This window comes from Rhinolophus hipposideros (assembly GCF_964194185.1).
Source record: "Rhinolophus hipposideros genome assembly, chromosome: X".
NCBI lineage: Eukaryota > Metazoa > Chordata > Mammalia > Chiroptera > Rhinolophidae > Rhinolophus > Rhinolophus hipposideros.
Genome location: NC_138046.1, coordinates 114,269,028 through 114,286,033, shown reverse-complemented (window position 1 = coordinate 114,286,033; position 17,006 = coordinate 114,269,028). Strand labels below are relative to the sequence as shown.

Genomic DNA, 17,006 nt, shown 5'->3' with positions numbered 1-17,006 from the left:
TAGTTTGAAATTTTGAAATGCCTCTTTGACTATTTTATGCTTCAGTTTTCTGGAAATCAACGATAATGACCTCAACCAAGTATATATAACATGATGTTTTAAAAACATCACTTCCTATATTTTTGTAGCTTGTTTTCCTTAAACTGATTAGATAAGTGCCTGGTCCTATACCATGAAATGGTGTCCAGTATGGTGATGTGACCTTATGGGACCGTGGCCATTTGAAGTGGCCATAAAAAGAATGAGGGATACATAATGGGCACTGCACAGCTCTAAGTGACAGTCTAGTCTACTTTCTGAACAATGACAGGCTTTGACCAAGCAGAGTCGTTCTGGTTTCCTTCCTTCCCAACAGGCATTTAGAGAAGTATATTCCCAATCACCATTGCGCTCACATTATGCTGAACCCAAAAAAGATTACTTCAGTTCATTTTTTTTATAAACAAAGTTTCATTACAACACAACCACCTTCATTCACTTAAGTATTTTATACAGTTGCTTGGACGCTGCACAGCAGAGTTGAGTAGTTGGAAAAGAGATCAAAGCCTAAAATGCCCGGCCCTTTACAGAAAAAGTTTGCTCTAGGTGGTCTCATATCAAAGTTCCATTAAGATACAGATTTTTAAAACCTGATGGCTGCTACGATTATTTTGAATGACCTTAATAATGTATGTAATTATTTTCAAAAGCATTAGTAGCCCTAAATGATAGCAACTCACAAACTACAGGTCTGGAGAGGGAGGTTTCTGGGCTTGTGTGAACCATGATCACAATGACTTGGGGCAAAGAAAGCTAAGAGGCTAAACCCAAAACATGGCAGAGTGGCAGGAAAGGCTCAAAGAGGAGAGCTATGTTCTTTAGAAAGAGCAAGGAGCAAGAAATGGGAAGGGGCTCCTTCTATGGAATGAACATGAAGATGGTAAATTAGGCAGGGGACCACAACTCAGCCTGGGCAGAGGCGAAAAGAAAAGAACAAAAGCTTGTCAAAACATAGCCACAGCCTGACAGCTTCCTACACACCAGAGTTATAGTAGTCAATTCCCGAATTGCTGGATTGCTGCCTCAGTTAACCACAGCCTCGCCTGCCCTCCATCCCTCGCTCCCTCCCTCCCTCACCAGAGCCCCACCGGAAACCAGCAACTGCTGCTGATGCTTTGCCGGGTAGAGCTTCAGCGGGCGTCCTAGGCCAACACAGCACAAAGCTGTGTGCACGCATGTGTCTGCACACGGACTCCCACCTCAGCAGCCCTGGCACCTGCTAGAACAGCAGTTGCTGAGGGTTTCTGCAGCTTCACAGGCAGATGGCATCAGGGGACAATCTGCAAACATTGCCTGCCTGAGACGCATGACAGGATGCCTTCTTAGTGGTGGCTGCCAGCCTATGGCTCTAGAAGTAAAGCAAACAAGCCACCATGGGGGCTCATTCCCCAACGGTTGCTTCTTTGGGGGTAGAACAGTTGCTCCAACCTCACTTTCCATGGCAGTGTGGCTATGACTGTGCACACACAAATTTCCTACCTGGACACAACACAACGCAGTGATGCAACACGCGGTGTTGTCAAGGAGTGATTCAGAGAAATTCAGGGGGTTGTGGGCAGCATGGCAAGCATTTGCTATGCATTAGCAGTAACAGCCAGCGGCATGTTTGAAAGAGTGGGGTGCTCCCTGGAGATTGCTTCAGAAGCCATGGTTCTCAAGAAGGCTTGGACCCCACGCTTCCTAGCAGCACCCCATGAGCTTGGAAGGACTGATCTGATCAAGCAGCTGCTTCAGGGCTGAGGAACCAGCAGCAGGAGAGGGGTTTGTTCATAAATCCCAGATTCCATTGTCCCCACAATGTCTGTTTACATTTGCCGGATGGAGAAGCCTAATGATGACCAAATGTCTTAAGTTAGTTGCTTCTTAGATGGAAGCAGGGAGGAGTCAAAAGTTAAAGTGTGCCCTGCATTTTTCCGGAGAAACCAACCAGACATACGGGCGTGGCAGTGCACTGTAAAGCCTCTCCACCTGCACGACTCCCAGGTACCCTAGCTCCACCCAACCCCGATATCTTCCCTCCAACCTGCCCCTTCTCCATGGAGATGGAGCTGTCTTGCTTGACAGCCCATCATCTATCCACTTACCCAAGCTGGAAAACTCAGTGTTAACCCCCGTATCTAATCAATCACCTGGTTGGAGCCTATCTACTTCCTCAATCTGTTTCTCTCCATTCCTCCCATACGGCTTTAAAAACATGAATACCAGGCAAAGAACTTGAATAGACATTTCTCCAAAGAAGATATACAAGTGGCCAGTAATCATACGACAACATGCTCAACATCATTAGCCATTAGGGAAATGCAAATTAAAATCATAACGAGATACCCCTTCATACTAAGACAGCTAGAATTTTTTTTGAAAAAGGAAAACATATATAAAACTGAAAACAAAAAAGGAACAAGACAAACAAATAAAGAAACAAAAACTCATAGACACCGAGAATAGTTTAGTGGTTACCAGACGGATAAGGGGGGGAAGAGGGTGGTAGATGAGGGGAAGGGGGTGGTAGATGAGGGTAAAAGGGATCAAATATATGGTGATGGAAGGAGAACTGACTCTGGGTGGTGAACACACAATGTGATATATAGATGATATAATACAGAATTGTACACCCGAAACCTATGTAACTTTGCTAACAATTGTCACCCCAATAAACTTTAACTGAAAAAAAAAGAAAGAAAACAAGTGTTAATGAGGATGTGGAGAATTGGAACCCTTGTACACTGCTAGTGGGAATGAAAAATTGTATAACCGCTGTGGAAAACAGTGTGGAGGCTCCTCAAAAAGTGAAATACAGAATTACCATATGACCCAGAAGTTCCACTCCTAGGTACATACCCTAAAGAATTGCAAGCAGGAGCTGACACAGACACTTGTATGCCAACATTTCCTGCAGCATCATTCACGATAGCCAGAGGGTGGAAACGATCTAAGTGTCCATCAGCAGACAATGGATAAACAATCTGTGGTATATACATACAAGTGAATATTATTCAGCATTAAAAAGAAATAAAGTTTTGACACGTGCTACAACATGAATAAGTCTAGAAAACATTACGTTAAGTGAAAGAAGCCGGACACAAAAGGACAAACACTGTATGATTGCACTTCCATGAGGCACCTGGAACAGTCAAATTCATAGACACAGAAAGCAGACTGGAGGTTACCAGGGAGTGGGGGGTGGGGATATAGGAGTTAATATTTAATGGTTATAAAGTTTCGGTTTGGAGTGATGAGAAAGTTTTGGAAACACATAGTGACAATGCTTGTACAAGATTGTGAATGTAATGAATGCCACAGAATTGTATATTTTAAGTGGGTAAAATAGCAAATTTTAGGTTACGTATATTTTACCACAATACAAATACACATGAATAGCAGCTAGCATTTGCGTGCTCACCATGTGCCAAGGCCTGCTCTATGAGCGCCACCTGGATTGTACTGGTAACCGACACAACAGCTCTCTTCACAGATGCACACACCAAGACAGGGAGAGCTAAGGAAACCTGCTCGAGGCAAACAGGCAGGAACCAGAATTGGAATCCCACCCATGGAGCTTCAGAGCCCATCTGTGAGCCACTCTGTCCCCGAGTCCCACCTGGCTGAGAATGTCTCCTTGCCTCCAGGCTCTCCCGTGCCAGGTCAGCCTTTGCACTGCCTGCCACAAGGGACACTTACCTAAAACAAATGTCTGCTCTTGTCACCTCCCTACTGAAATCCTCCAGTTACTTCCCAAAGACCACAGGACAAGCGCTTTCACTGAAAACTTCAAATTGCACAGCAAGCCCCAAGTTTCTGTGTGCTCCACTCTGATTCAAACTATGGGACACGCACACTGACCCCATGGTACCAATGGCCGTGCAAATGAAAGCTGGGGAGTACACTTCTTGAACAACACCTTGACATTCACAGATGTCTGATATCGGGGACTCCCATTGGGGGGTGTAAAAACAGGTGATGACGCTGGCAATGATACAGCCTTACACTGGGAAAGGCTTATATAAACTAAACTGTTTTAGCAGATATTTTTTCATGTGCTCCTCACAATAACACTGCTATCGTTACTGAAAAAACAAACCCTGAGTTTTCCAGACTGACATATTTTTGCATGCAAGAATCATGAGACCCAGTAAGAAAGGACGCTAGACCAGCCGAAGGCCATAAAGCTAGTAACAGGCAGAGCGGGCCATGAGACCCAACTCTGGGCCTTGTGGGCAGAGCTCTCCTGCTACCCCTCACCTCCCAGGAAGAACTGATGTCATCACTATAGCAGGGAGACTCGAAATCCTCCGACCCGTGGCTCCAGTGGGAATCTTCATTGTCTTCCATGCCTAAAGAATGCCATGTACTGCTTTTTCCATCAGCCCATGAGTATTGAGGCCCAAATCCTCGAAGTCCCTTATCAACTACATAGAAAAGTTCTTTGCTGCAGAGAGGATGGACTTGGCACTGGAGTAACTCCTCTGTTTCCAGCTGTCAGCATCCATGTACCTGGAGCTCTCCGAGGTTCTGATCCAGGTGGTGGAACTCCAGATTTCCTGGGTCTGAGTGTTCCTAGCCTCCAACCCTGAATCTCAACTTTCTGACCACGAGGCCTACATTTTTAACCATTTGTTAAGAACCTGGATCCTACTATCCCAGTGGTAGGGGCAAACTTTGGACCAGATTTGTGGGCCACAGGGTCTTATAGAAATCCATACAGGCCCACATATATAAAGAAGCAATGATTGTACTTGCTTAAAGACACAACAGAATAGTCAGGTATTGGCAAACCTCTTTAGTAGATAAAGGAAACCCAGCTTCTCTTTATCTCAAATTGGATGCCTGAACAATGGAGACTCAGCATGCACAGGAAAATGAAGGCCATCCGTTAGATACCGATGCTGCAACAACACTCGAGCTGTGTCACAAGGACCACATGAGTAAAGGGAGAGACCTCACACCACTCCTGCTTCCCCAAGCACTACACTGATCAGAGCAGAAGATGGCTCATCCACATCTGGAGGCCAAAAAGTCTCAACAATGCCACTCTAGCAAAAATTCTCTGTGAACCATTTAGCAGCCTGCAAACAGCAGGCTCACTGGGCAAATGCACAATTTGTATGCAACTGGGAGCTAACCCAGCAGAGTCTACTTTCTCGTAAGTGGAGTTGCCAGGATGTGGCTGGCCGCTGAGCCAAGTCGTCTACTTTTCTCCTCTCCCTCCCCATCCATTACATAATATACAGGTGCTGGGGATTTGGTTGGGTTCAACCTTCATGACTTTTAATTCATCAAAATATCACATAGGAAAATACCGACGAAGGTCAGTTTTGGGGGCCCCTTCATCCTCTCATCCTTTATGTCTTCCACCAACCTTGACACAACCTAAGACACAGGCTTCACGGCAAATGAAAAGAATGATGCTTTGAGTTAAAAAAAAAAACAAAACCCAGAAGTAGTCCTGGCATCATCATTCATTAGGTGGGTGACCTTGGGGACAATACTGAAAGCCTCTAAGCAGCTCTTTGTCATCTGTAAAAGAAGTTGAATGCTAAATGTGCTGGCCCCATCACAGATGCATCTTCAGAATCAAATAGTGAATTGGACAGTAGTAGGCAACATGATTATTCATTGTCATTATTGTCATCATTAAATAGCAAATGCTATAAAAAGAACTACACTTAACAACACAGATGAACTTCGGTCAGGATGTTGAGTGAAAGAAGCCAGACCCAAAAGATCACATATGTCGGATTCCATGTACGTGAAGTTTATCAACAGGCAGAACTAATCAATAGTGAGAGATCTCCAAATAGCAGCTACCCTGGGGAAGGTACTCGCTGCAAGAGAACCAGTACAAGAGAGCCTGCGGGGAGAATGAAAATGTGCTATAATTTGGTCTGCGTGATGGTTGCACAGGTGTACATAAACACACCTAAAAATTAAACTGTATTTCTATGATCTCTGCACTTCACTATATGCTATTTCAATTTAAAAGAACAACATACACACTTAAACCAGAAGAAGACAGATTCTTTTAAATCGAAATATACTCATGTTTTGTGCTAGAAGGTGAAACACATGAAACACGAGTGCTTGGGTGTTTTTAATATTCACCAGAAAGCTTTCTGGAATCAACATAAGGAGACAAATGGTCAGACTGTGCCAGGTACACCCTACCACGTAGGTGAGTCAAGGGGCATCTCGTCTCATCTCATCTCATAATTGACACAATCAGCTGAGTGGATCTGCTCCTTCCACAGGGTCTTTCCTCTCCACTGCAGCTGCTTTCCTTACATCGTCCTTGTCTCCTGCCACCAACAGTACAGGCACACAGAGCAGGCTGTTGCCACTGACGCCGGGGGAGCTCGGTGCTGCCCTGACCTGGGCTTCCTCCACATTAGAGTCAGGCTGGTCATGGTCCCCTCAGCTCAGGGTGGATGCAGGGGAAAGAGGCGTCATCGTCAGCCTGTCCTCAAAACTGGTCTGTTTCTTCCTTTAGAACCAGACGTGGCTGTGGGATCACAGCTGTGCCCCCTTGTTAGTTCATGGAAAACCTTTGCAAAATTACCACTGCAGAAGATAAAAGGAAATCACTAAAAACAAACCCTTATACCAAATCTACTGATCAAGAGAGTTTTGAATAGCTATAGAATCCTAGAATAGCACATTGTCCGTCCCCCTTGCACATCATCCTGCCCATCTCCGCCATGCAAAAGGCGAGTTCGAGGAGCAGCCACCCCTTGAATGTTCCCTGCTTGCAGAGATGGTGCTTTCCTAGCATTTGGCTCCCTTCACAAAAGGCTAGTCAGCCTCAAAACACCTGGGAAGACACAGCAAGAATCCTGAAAGCAACAGCATTGGGGGAGCTTCGGCTGCATCTGTATGATTCTGTGTCTTAAAAAAAAAAAAAATATATATATATATATATATATATATATCTCATTATCACAATTAAAAAAAAAACACCTGTGCTGTTGAACTACAAAATGCACCAACTTCATTAGAGGGAAGTATAAAGAAGAAAAAAAAATTATATATACATTTGTATATATATATATGTGTGTGTATATATATATATGTGTGTGTATATATATATATGGGGTTGAAGTAAATAGGCAAAATATGAGGGTTTGATTAAGCAGGGTGGTGAGCACATTGGTATTTGTTATTGTTTCTGTCTTTTTCCAATGCTTGAAATATTTCATCATTTCCCCTAAAAATTACATAGTGAAACCATGTTGACATCCCATACCACAATGGCTTTCTTATACTATGTACAAAATATGCTGCCACTTAGAAATGTGCTTGGACATATGTTACTAAATATACCTAAGAAATTTTCAGCTGAAAACAAGGAAAGTTGTTTTTTTTACATAACAGAATACCTATTGTCATGTTTCTATGTAATTTTGAACCACATATTTGCAATACCATATATCTGCAGTATTATCTCCCAAGAATCACTGATAACACCAGCGCAGCCAAGAAGCTCTTGACCTGCAGGACGGGAGTGAATGCTGCAAAGAGCTCAGCAGATGCTAGCTACTGGACAGAGATCACAATGGCTACCTCCATGTCCCAAAGAGATAACACAGTTTCCAGATATACTCATACAATGCAGTTACCTGCATGACAGCCAATGTCTTTATTTATATCTTTATATCTGCCCATTCTCTGCTAAACATGTACATTATTACCCATTAGATCAAAGGGTATCAATATCAACCAGCTGTTTGGACATGCTTTAGTGGGCACTTAATAAAAATTTGTCAAATGAATGGCCAATTTAGCAGAGTGTTACGGGCAGGACAACTATCTACAGATGAGGGGGAGTATTTTCAATTGAGCCCAAAGCTATGACAACACGGAAATCTGTATCATCCCTACAATGATACAACTTGATCACAATCAACTTCTCACCTCACAGGGTATAGATCTGGCTTAAGATCAGGTAAGAAGAAAATACAGTGAGAAAATTCATGCAGTGCCTCATTTTTTAAAAACAAGCAATACTTATTTCTTTGTTAGCCAGGGAATATTAGACATTCAAAATAAATTTCTCATTTAAAAATCAAACCTCAAAAGCACTAGAAGAAAACATGAGAGAAAGATTTTACAATCTCAGAGTGGGAAAAACTGACACTGATACAGAATGCAGAAGCCACAAAAGAAAGGGCTGATGACTTATAGAAAATTATAAATACAACATAGTGAAAAAAAGAGAGAAAGAAAGAGAGGGAGGGAGGGAGGGAGGAAGGAAGAAAGAAAAGAAAATTCATCAACAAAGGCAAAGTCAAAGTGGGGGAATATTGCCAGTTACAGAGATCTCTTTCTACAAAGTATCAGCAAAGAGATAAAAAAAAACCAATAAAATGTAGCAAAGGACAATTCATAGAAAAACAATGACTGAAACCATAGAAAAGATGATTGCCCACACTCATAAGAGAAATGCACATTACAGTGGGATTCATTTGACAGCATCTGCCGTGAGCACTACACAGAAGGATCCCAAATTTGGGGGGCAATTTTCTTACACTAAAATTGCAGCATTTACACCGACTGTATTATAATGTTTACACAAGTCCTCTCACTAGAGTCTGGGCTCTCTTGGCGTACTGTCTGTTTCCACAGCACGTAGCAGTGTCTGGCATACAGCTGGTATTCACACAAAGAGCAAGTATGAGAGCTTTAGAGACTAGCAAGCATAAAACTCTTCATAAATTGACAGCCTAGATAGAGAGAGATGTACATAATTTCTTAATTATAATGAGGTCATTTTTTCTTGGTATTAAATACCATAAAGTTTCTCAATGGACCTCTCCATTACCCAGTGAATTTATTAGTTCTACTGATGTAAGATACCTTTTTTGTATCTGTCGGACTGGCAACAATTGAAAAACTGATAATATAACTTTGGTAATGTTGCAGAGATAGATAACCTCTCATAGTTTCCAATGAGAGTATAAATTGATATATAAATCGGTATAACCTCTGTGGGAAGCAATGTAGCAATTATCTATCAAAAAGTTAAGTGCCTACGCCTTTTGACTCAGTATTTCCACTTCTGGGAATTTTTAAACTACAAATTTACTTGCACATGTGCAAAATGGCATATGTACAAAATTAATCGTTATGGCATTGCTTAAATTAGCAAAAGACTAAAAGAACATAAATGTGTGGCAGTAGAGAACTGGTTACAAGAATTATGAGAAATCCAAACCATGAACCACTCTCCAAGAATGAAGCTGGTCTGTAAGTACCAATAAGGATAATTACCAAGACATGGTCTAGGTAAAAAAAAAAAAAAAAAAAAAAAAAAAAAAAGCCTAACAGTGTATGCTAGCATTTGTGTGACCATGTACATGCTTCATTTTATAATACAGAACAACAAACCGATAACTGAGGCTGCCTCCAGGTAGGGAACAGGGTGGCCAAGGGACAGGGAAAGCATACATGTTGTCCTTTTAATTGGTACCACGTGCCTGTGTTAGCTATACAAAATTTTAATTAATTTAAAAAGTAATAATCAAAACGTGTTTACTTTTTCCCAATCATTAGACTAGTAAGCACTCTGTCTGCAAACGAGGAAGAGTTGACACGTCCCCCTAACGTAGTTTGGTTGGATAATTTCCACTGCTAGTTTTAAAGACGCCGAAGATACTGCCCGCAGTGATGGCACGATATGCGAGCCCACAGTTTAAAAAATAGCTCTGCAGTCTATTTATTTCATCAAGAAGTTAAGATGTGGGGTAAATCATGCCAGGCCCAATAATTATTTGCTTTTTCAATTATGATTCTAAATGTTTGAAATGTAACTATATAACTAATAGAATGACAACCCGGGAAAACAAATAAAATGCATATAAAGAGGCAATATTAAATCTTATTTGTTATATCATGGGTAGAATGCAGTTCACTTTTTTATCATGGGTAGAATGCAGTTCACTTTGGTGGCCAGAGTGCAAGTAACAAGTTTGGATGGAGATTCCTCAAAAATAGGACCCAGCAATCCCACTTCTGGGTGTTTATCCAAAGAAATCGAAAACACTAATTTGAAAAGATACATATGCACCCCTAGTTTCATTGCAGCACTATTTACAATAGCCAAGATATGGAATCAACCTAGGTGTCCATTGATAGATGAGTGGAGAAAGATGTGGTACATATATACAATGGAATACTACTCAGCTTTAAAAAGGAATGACATCTTAACAGTTTTGACAATGTGGATGGACCTAAAGGGTATTAAGTAAAATAAGAAAAAGACAAATACTGTATGGTTTCACTTACATATGGAATCTAACAAACAAAACAGAAACTCATAGATACAAAGAACTGATGGTTGCCAGGTGGAATGGTGGGAGGATGGGGGGTAAAGGTGAAGAGGATTAATAAAGTACAGACTTGCAGTTATTAAAATAGTCAGGGGGATGTAATGTACAGCACAGGGAATATAGTTGATAATATTGTAATAACTATGTACGGCGCCAGATGGGCACTAGACGTATCAGGGTGATCACTTCACAAGGTATATAAATGTCTCACCACTATGTTATACACCTGAAACTAACATAACATTGCATGTCAACTATATATATATATTTTTAATTTTAAAGAGAAAAAAAGACTTAAACAGTTTGGGATTGGTTAATTATGCTCAAAAAGGTTAATTACATGATCTCAAATTGAGCTCTCTAAGGAGTGGGCACTTTCTCCTTCGGTCTCTTCTGGAAAAATGTTTAAGTGTTTCTGATACCATCACACCTACTCCATGAAGCAATACTACCTGAGACACAGGAATTGTTAGACTGAATGCTAGGTAAACAGCTTGCTGTTGGAGAAAAGAAAGAGGGACACCTAAGGTCCAACAGCCATTTCTGCTGTCTTTTTAACAGTTTTGATGATGATTAAGAGCCTGTACTCCTACAGCCCTTGGTTGGAATCCCTGTCACAGCACTTGACCCCTGTAATCTAAATATGAGTCCATATGTCTCTCTCTCGGCTGCTCTGTGAGCGCCTCAGGGGTAAGGAATATATCTCATTCATCTTTCATCCCCAGACACTCAATAAATGTTAGCCAGCAGGCACTCAAGAAATGGTGGCTATTGTCACTAGCTCTATCATTCTTTTAACAAACATTTAAGTACCTACTATGTGCCATGTATAAATGAAAACAGTACCTGCATCTAACTCAATGTTAATTTTTACAGTTACAACTGCTTCTAAGACTAATAAGGTAATAGAAAACAATGCAAATGCACTAGGATATTTACATCTAAAAGGAAAGCAAATATATTTTTCATTTTCCTAGATCTTCTAAAAAATATGGAATTAGATCACAATTATGTATACTATGAGCAAGGTACTGTTCTAAGGGTTTACATGGAGTAACTTATTTAATGCTCACAGCCACACTAAGAAGTCGAGAGCATTATTATCTCTCTTTGACAGATGGGGGAAGTGGGTCCCAAGAGGGGACCAGACAATAAAGGGCTGAGTGAGGACTGAAGCCCCCGCAGTCCTGTGGCCAAGCCCTCACCCCTGGCGCTCATACCACGCTCCGCCCACCCAATGTGTGTGCTCCTAATGCTTCTCTTGGCTTGCTCCACAAGGCCAACTTCTATAAACTGTCATTTAAAAGGAGAGAGACAAGAAAAATGACCACAGAATAAACTTTCAGAAGTGACTGGTGTGCCGACCAATGATTTGAAAGCCACTCCCATGTAAAGAAATTCTTGATTTTTTACCAAGAAAAAAGCACCTGTTTACTGGTTGTTGAAAGAATGTTTATATACATTTCCATCCATGATAATTTGATTGTCAAGAATAAATTATTCCAAGCCGTGACAAAACAATGCCATTTCATGTTCATTTCCTGATTAAAGCTTTTAGACAGCTGGGCATTTTCATTTCTCAGAGCTGTAGGGAGCTATGTAAATTTCCATGCAGCAACTCCAAGATCATTAATCTAAGGAAAGCATGTGCCAACAGAATACCAGATTTTATATTGTTTCAGTAAAGAAGAGGAGGGGCAGGTTAATCTAATTACCCTGTGTGTGGTCACCTGACTGTGGTTAACAAAAAGATCAAATGCTAAACTGTACAATCAGCAGAAAACTGCTAAGTAATAAGGCATTTCGTATCACAAAAGCAGTGAGAAGGGGGGGGTGAAATTCTTACATCGCTTGGAACCAGATACTGTAGCAATAAAAATAATCATACTGAGCTTGTTATGAATGAAAGGCAGAGCATTTTAATTATCACAAGGAGCTAGAAGCATAACTATAAATATCTTTCTATCTGAGAGAGAGAGAGAGAGAGAGAGAGAGAGAGAGAGAGAGAGAGAGAGAGAGAGAGAATAAGACTGGAAGATACTTCTAATAAAGGATGGCTAACTAGAGCTGAAGTCATCAGGAACCAGACACAGGCGGGCACTTATAATTAGACTCACTGCATCCGTGACCATGCATTTGGCACTTATCACTCAGGGCTGGCTACTGTTGTTTCTCTTTTCAGTAAGGAGCAGCTGGGTTTACAAAGAGCAGCACTGGCTCAGGCAGCTGACACTTCAGTTCAGGTTCTGGCTCTGACACTGCTGAGGGTGTAACCTTGGTGCCTCACTTTTGCTAGTTATAAAATGGGCGATTAAAATTTCTGAAGATCAAATGAGCTCTTGGGTAAGAAGACACCGGTTCTGGGTTCCAGCGTTGGCAGGCGCTATCAGCAGGAGTGGAAACCCCACCAGCCAACAGACAAGGGCCAGGTCCTGAGGAGCAGTGAACATTAAAAGAAAAACTTCCTAGTATACAACTCTTAGTGTGGTTGGTCTGCCAGAAGTCTCAAAAAATTTACTTCCATGCACTCTCTCTCAGAAAGCTATTGGAGGGTGTGTTCCACCAAAGCAAGTGAGTGAAACAAGAGAAGCGAAGGATCCAGGATCCAGGAAGCAAGGTAGGCAATAATGAGACAAGTGATGGCAGCCCCAAGAGCAAGCAGTTCCGGTTGGAAGGTGCTGCTTTTTTTTCCGGGAGGTGGTGGATAGCAAGAGGCATTTTATAGAGCTGTTTAGCTCAAGGTATGAGAAGATTTGCATGTCCGGGAAGAACTCAACAAACAAAAAAAGAATTATAATCTGCAGGGAAAACAAAAAGTTATATAAGGAAATTAATTCTATTCTTGCTTCAATACTCAATATCAGCATTGCTATAGTAATGAAAACATTAAATATAGATTAAACAAAACCTGACATACAAGCATATAGGGAGAATGGGGTATGGGGGAACGTAAGTGAACTAAAAGCCTCAACTACCATAACAGGTAACAGATGACGTCTAGAGCTGACAAAGACGGCAGTAAATGCATATTTTCACACAAGTTACAGCAGCGAATACCAGAAGCTACAGCTCAAACTGAAAAGTGATTGTCTTCTAGAAGACAAGGAAATGAGAAGGGACAAGGAGCCCCTAATACACGTCTTTTAGCATGAGGAGTTTTAAATCTATGTAGATCACTCTGGTCTTTTTTTTTTAATTGACAACAATTTTAAAGGCACATATGCTTGTTCCAAAAAATACCGTATTTTGGCTGTGTCTCACAGAAGGCCAAGAACTCTTTGTCTTGCAAGTTCATCATAAGTTCAACAAAACAGATTATCGTATTCCAGGGTATTATTTTGCATATGGATATCGTTACTGATTTCTAGAGTTACACTTTTAACTCATCAGCATAAATAAAAGAATTAAAAACATTTATATAGATACGGAATTAGTACTACCCGTGTATAATGCACATCCTTATTTTTCCTCACAAATTTGGGCAAAAAAGTATGCATTATACATGGCAAAATACAGTAAGTCAAATAGTAAAAGAGGGTATAAAGCAAAAAGTGAAAATCGTACCTATTTCCCAGTGAAATCCCATCCCTCCTCCCCTAGGAACCATTAATGAAGTGTGTGTGTGTGTGTGTGTGTGTGTGTGTGTGTGTGTGTGTCCCTATATGCTGTGTTTTTTTTTTAACACAAATGAACTCATACAACACATGGTGTTTGCATCTTGTTTTCTTCCATCTAACAATGTATCTCGGACATCTCCTATCAGTTGCAGGCTGCTCCTCTTCCTCATAGCTGCACAGAATCCAACTGCAGGATATGCCAGCATCAGAGTGGAAGACCTGCTTGTGCAGGAAAGGAGATTTCAGATCCAGGAAGTCTGACCTATCAGAACCACCCAGATTAAAGGGCGCTAAATCAGAGCTGGGGACTTGGGGCGTGGGGACCTGGGTAAACGGGAGGATAGAAATTCAGAGCAGAGATACCTCTCAGGAACATGTGGCCACTGCCTCTGCCTACACTCCCCCAAATGAACACGTGGCTTTCATGAAGTGGAGTTTGGTTCAAGAACCAGAGGAGCTGCATGTTTGTCAGTATACCATAAACAGAAGTACACCAGCTGTCATTGCTGGCTCTTCTGGAATGCTGATGGAGAGAAGACTTATGGCACAGCAAACTGGCTGTTTCTGAGATCTGGCAGAATCCCTGCTGCAGTGGGTGGAGACCGGTGCATGAACTACACCTTGACAGACACCTTAGCTGCTCTTACACCGAGGCCATCCCCCTTCTGCTAAATTTCGTTATCCTTCTGGTTAACTGGATAAACATTTTTAATCTGGGGCTGGGGATGGACAGTCCTCTGTCTTCTAGACTATAACCCACATGAAATCATCCAGTTGTCCTAAGACTTTTGCAATGACAAACAACACTAGACTGAACATCCCTGGGTCTATAACTTTGCATATATACACAAGTGTCACTGGAGAACAAATTCCTGAAAGTGAAATTTCTAGGTTGAACATGGGCTGTATCCTAACTGTCAACAGATAGTGTAACACTGGCCTCCAGTTTGTCTCAATTACACTCCCACCAACAACATGAAAGAGGGCCGGTTTCCCCATACTGGGTATGTTTAAACTTCTTAATTTTTGCCAATCTGATAACAGAAAATGATATTAATTTACACTTCTTTAATTAGTAAAAATAATTCATTTGACTTTCTTTTCCTGTGATCTGCTTGCTCATGTCCTTTGTCAGTTCTCCTATGGAGCTCTTTGCCATTTTTCCTTTCATTTCCAAGAGCTCTTTGAATATTCAAGAACTATCTCGTGGTCTTTCATATGTGTTGCACAATTTTTCTCTTGTTTGTCATTTGGCTATTTACTCTATCAATTCTATTTCTTCCCATACAGAAGTTTCTAATTTTTATTTGGTAAAACCCAATCTTTTCCCTACAGTCTTATTAAATTTGTGACATAATTGCAAAGGCCTTCTCCACTCAAAGAATTTAAAAAGAAAAAACCCCTCATTTTTCTAATTATTTTATGGCAAAAGTTAATGCACATTATTGGAAGGCCTCTCAGTCCTCGCCAGCCCCACCCCCAAAGAAGAAAGAAACATCCAAAAGCTCAACTTAGAATAACTCATTCTGGGAATCACAAAGCCCTGATTTTAGGTGCCTGGTTTCCAAAGCTTAGGTTTGCGGGTGAGGACATACTTTGTAGTGGGAAACTGCCCACTGAAAGCAGCTAAAACTGGAGTGTCCTCACTTGTGCTTAGAAATATCTGGCTTTATTTAGCATTAACACGTTAAGAGAAATAATATTAATTAACAGATTAGCAGATGTGTTGCAACTAAATTTGGTCGTTGCTTCTCAAAACAGACTGCTTGTCTTCCACCAAGAACAGGATCCTCGTTTCCTCCTGAATGATCCCTGGCTGGCATCTACAAGCACAACTGCCCCACTCTGTCATGGGACTAGGCAACAAAGACCCAGAGGCCTCAAGTGACATTAAAACCTCAAGGACACTACTCCTCACCCACTCTACAATGGCAAGGAAATGAAATGTTTTCTAAAAAACAAACAACAACAACAAAAAAACCCTGGCCTAGATTTAGTTCTATGGCTTCCAGGACAGAGCAGCAGGGGAACAGAAGAAAAGGCAATGGCACGTCATCCTTCAATCCTTTCACCAAAGTTATTTAGTGCCTATTATGTGCCAGGCACTACGTCATGCAGTGGAAGCCAAGATGGCCCCTGTTCTCTAGGGCCACGCCTCCTAGCAAGGCTGGAACTCCGAGGAGAGTAGGCATGCGCACCAGCTCTTGATCAGAATTCCACTCACTGAGTAACCTTGCATAAGGTACTAACCTCCCTCAACTGAATAGTCCTTGTACTAGTTTTTTATCACTGCTACAACAAATTATCAACGACTTGGAGACTTTAAACAACACAGATTTATTATCGTACGGTTCTGGAGATCAGACGTCCAGAAACTGTCTCACTAGGTGAAAATCAAGGTCTTGGCAGTACTGAGTTCCTTCTGGAGGCTCTAAGGGAGGAGAAGTCTTCCTTGTCTTTTCCAGCAAATAGGGGGTTGTCTGTATTCTTTGGCTAGTGTCCCCTTCCTCCATCTCCAAGACCAGCAGTGTAGCATCGTCAAAGCTTCTCTCTCTCTGACCTCAGCTTCCAACAACACTATGATCCTCCTGCCTTCCTCTTTTTCTACCGATAATTGTGGCAAAGCAGATATAACATAAAACTTACCATTTTAACCATTTTGAAGTGTACAGTTCAGTAGCGATCAAATACAGTCACACTGTTGTAAAACTGATCTCTAGAACTTTTTCATCTTTCAAAAGTGAAACTCTACCAATTAAACAATAATTCCCCCCTCCACATTCCACCTCCCCACCCCCGGCTCCGGGTAACCACCATTCTACTTTCTGTCTGAGTTTGACTGCTCTGGATATCTCATAGAAATGAAATCATACAGTAATTTTCCTATTGTGACTGGCTTATTTCACTTAGTATAATGTCCTCAGGGTTCATCCATGTTGTAGCATGGGTCAGAATTTTTTTCTTTTTTAAGGCTGAATAATATTGTAATATATGTATAGACCACATTTTCTTTATTCACTCATCTGTTGAT

General features: G+C 41.3%; 1 protein-coding gene across 11 annotated transcripts in view; it reads right to left on the bottom strand.

Annotated features, from left to right (window-relative positions):
- The window catches only part of SH3KBP1 (SH3 domain containing kinase binding protein 1), a 324,637-nt gene that overhangs the window by 204,478 nt on the left and 103,153 nt on the right, over window positions 1-17,006 (bottom strand). The gene's annotated exons all lie outside the window — the stretch shown is intronic.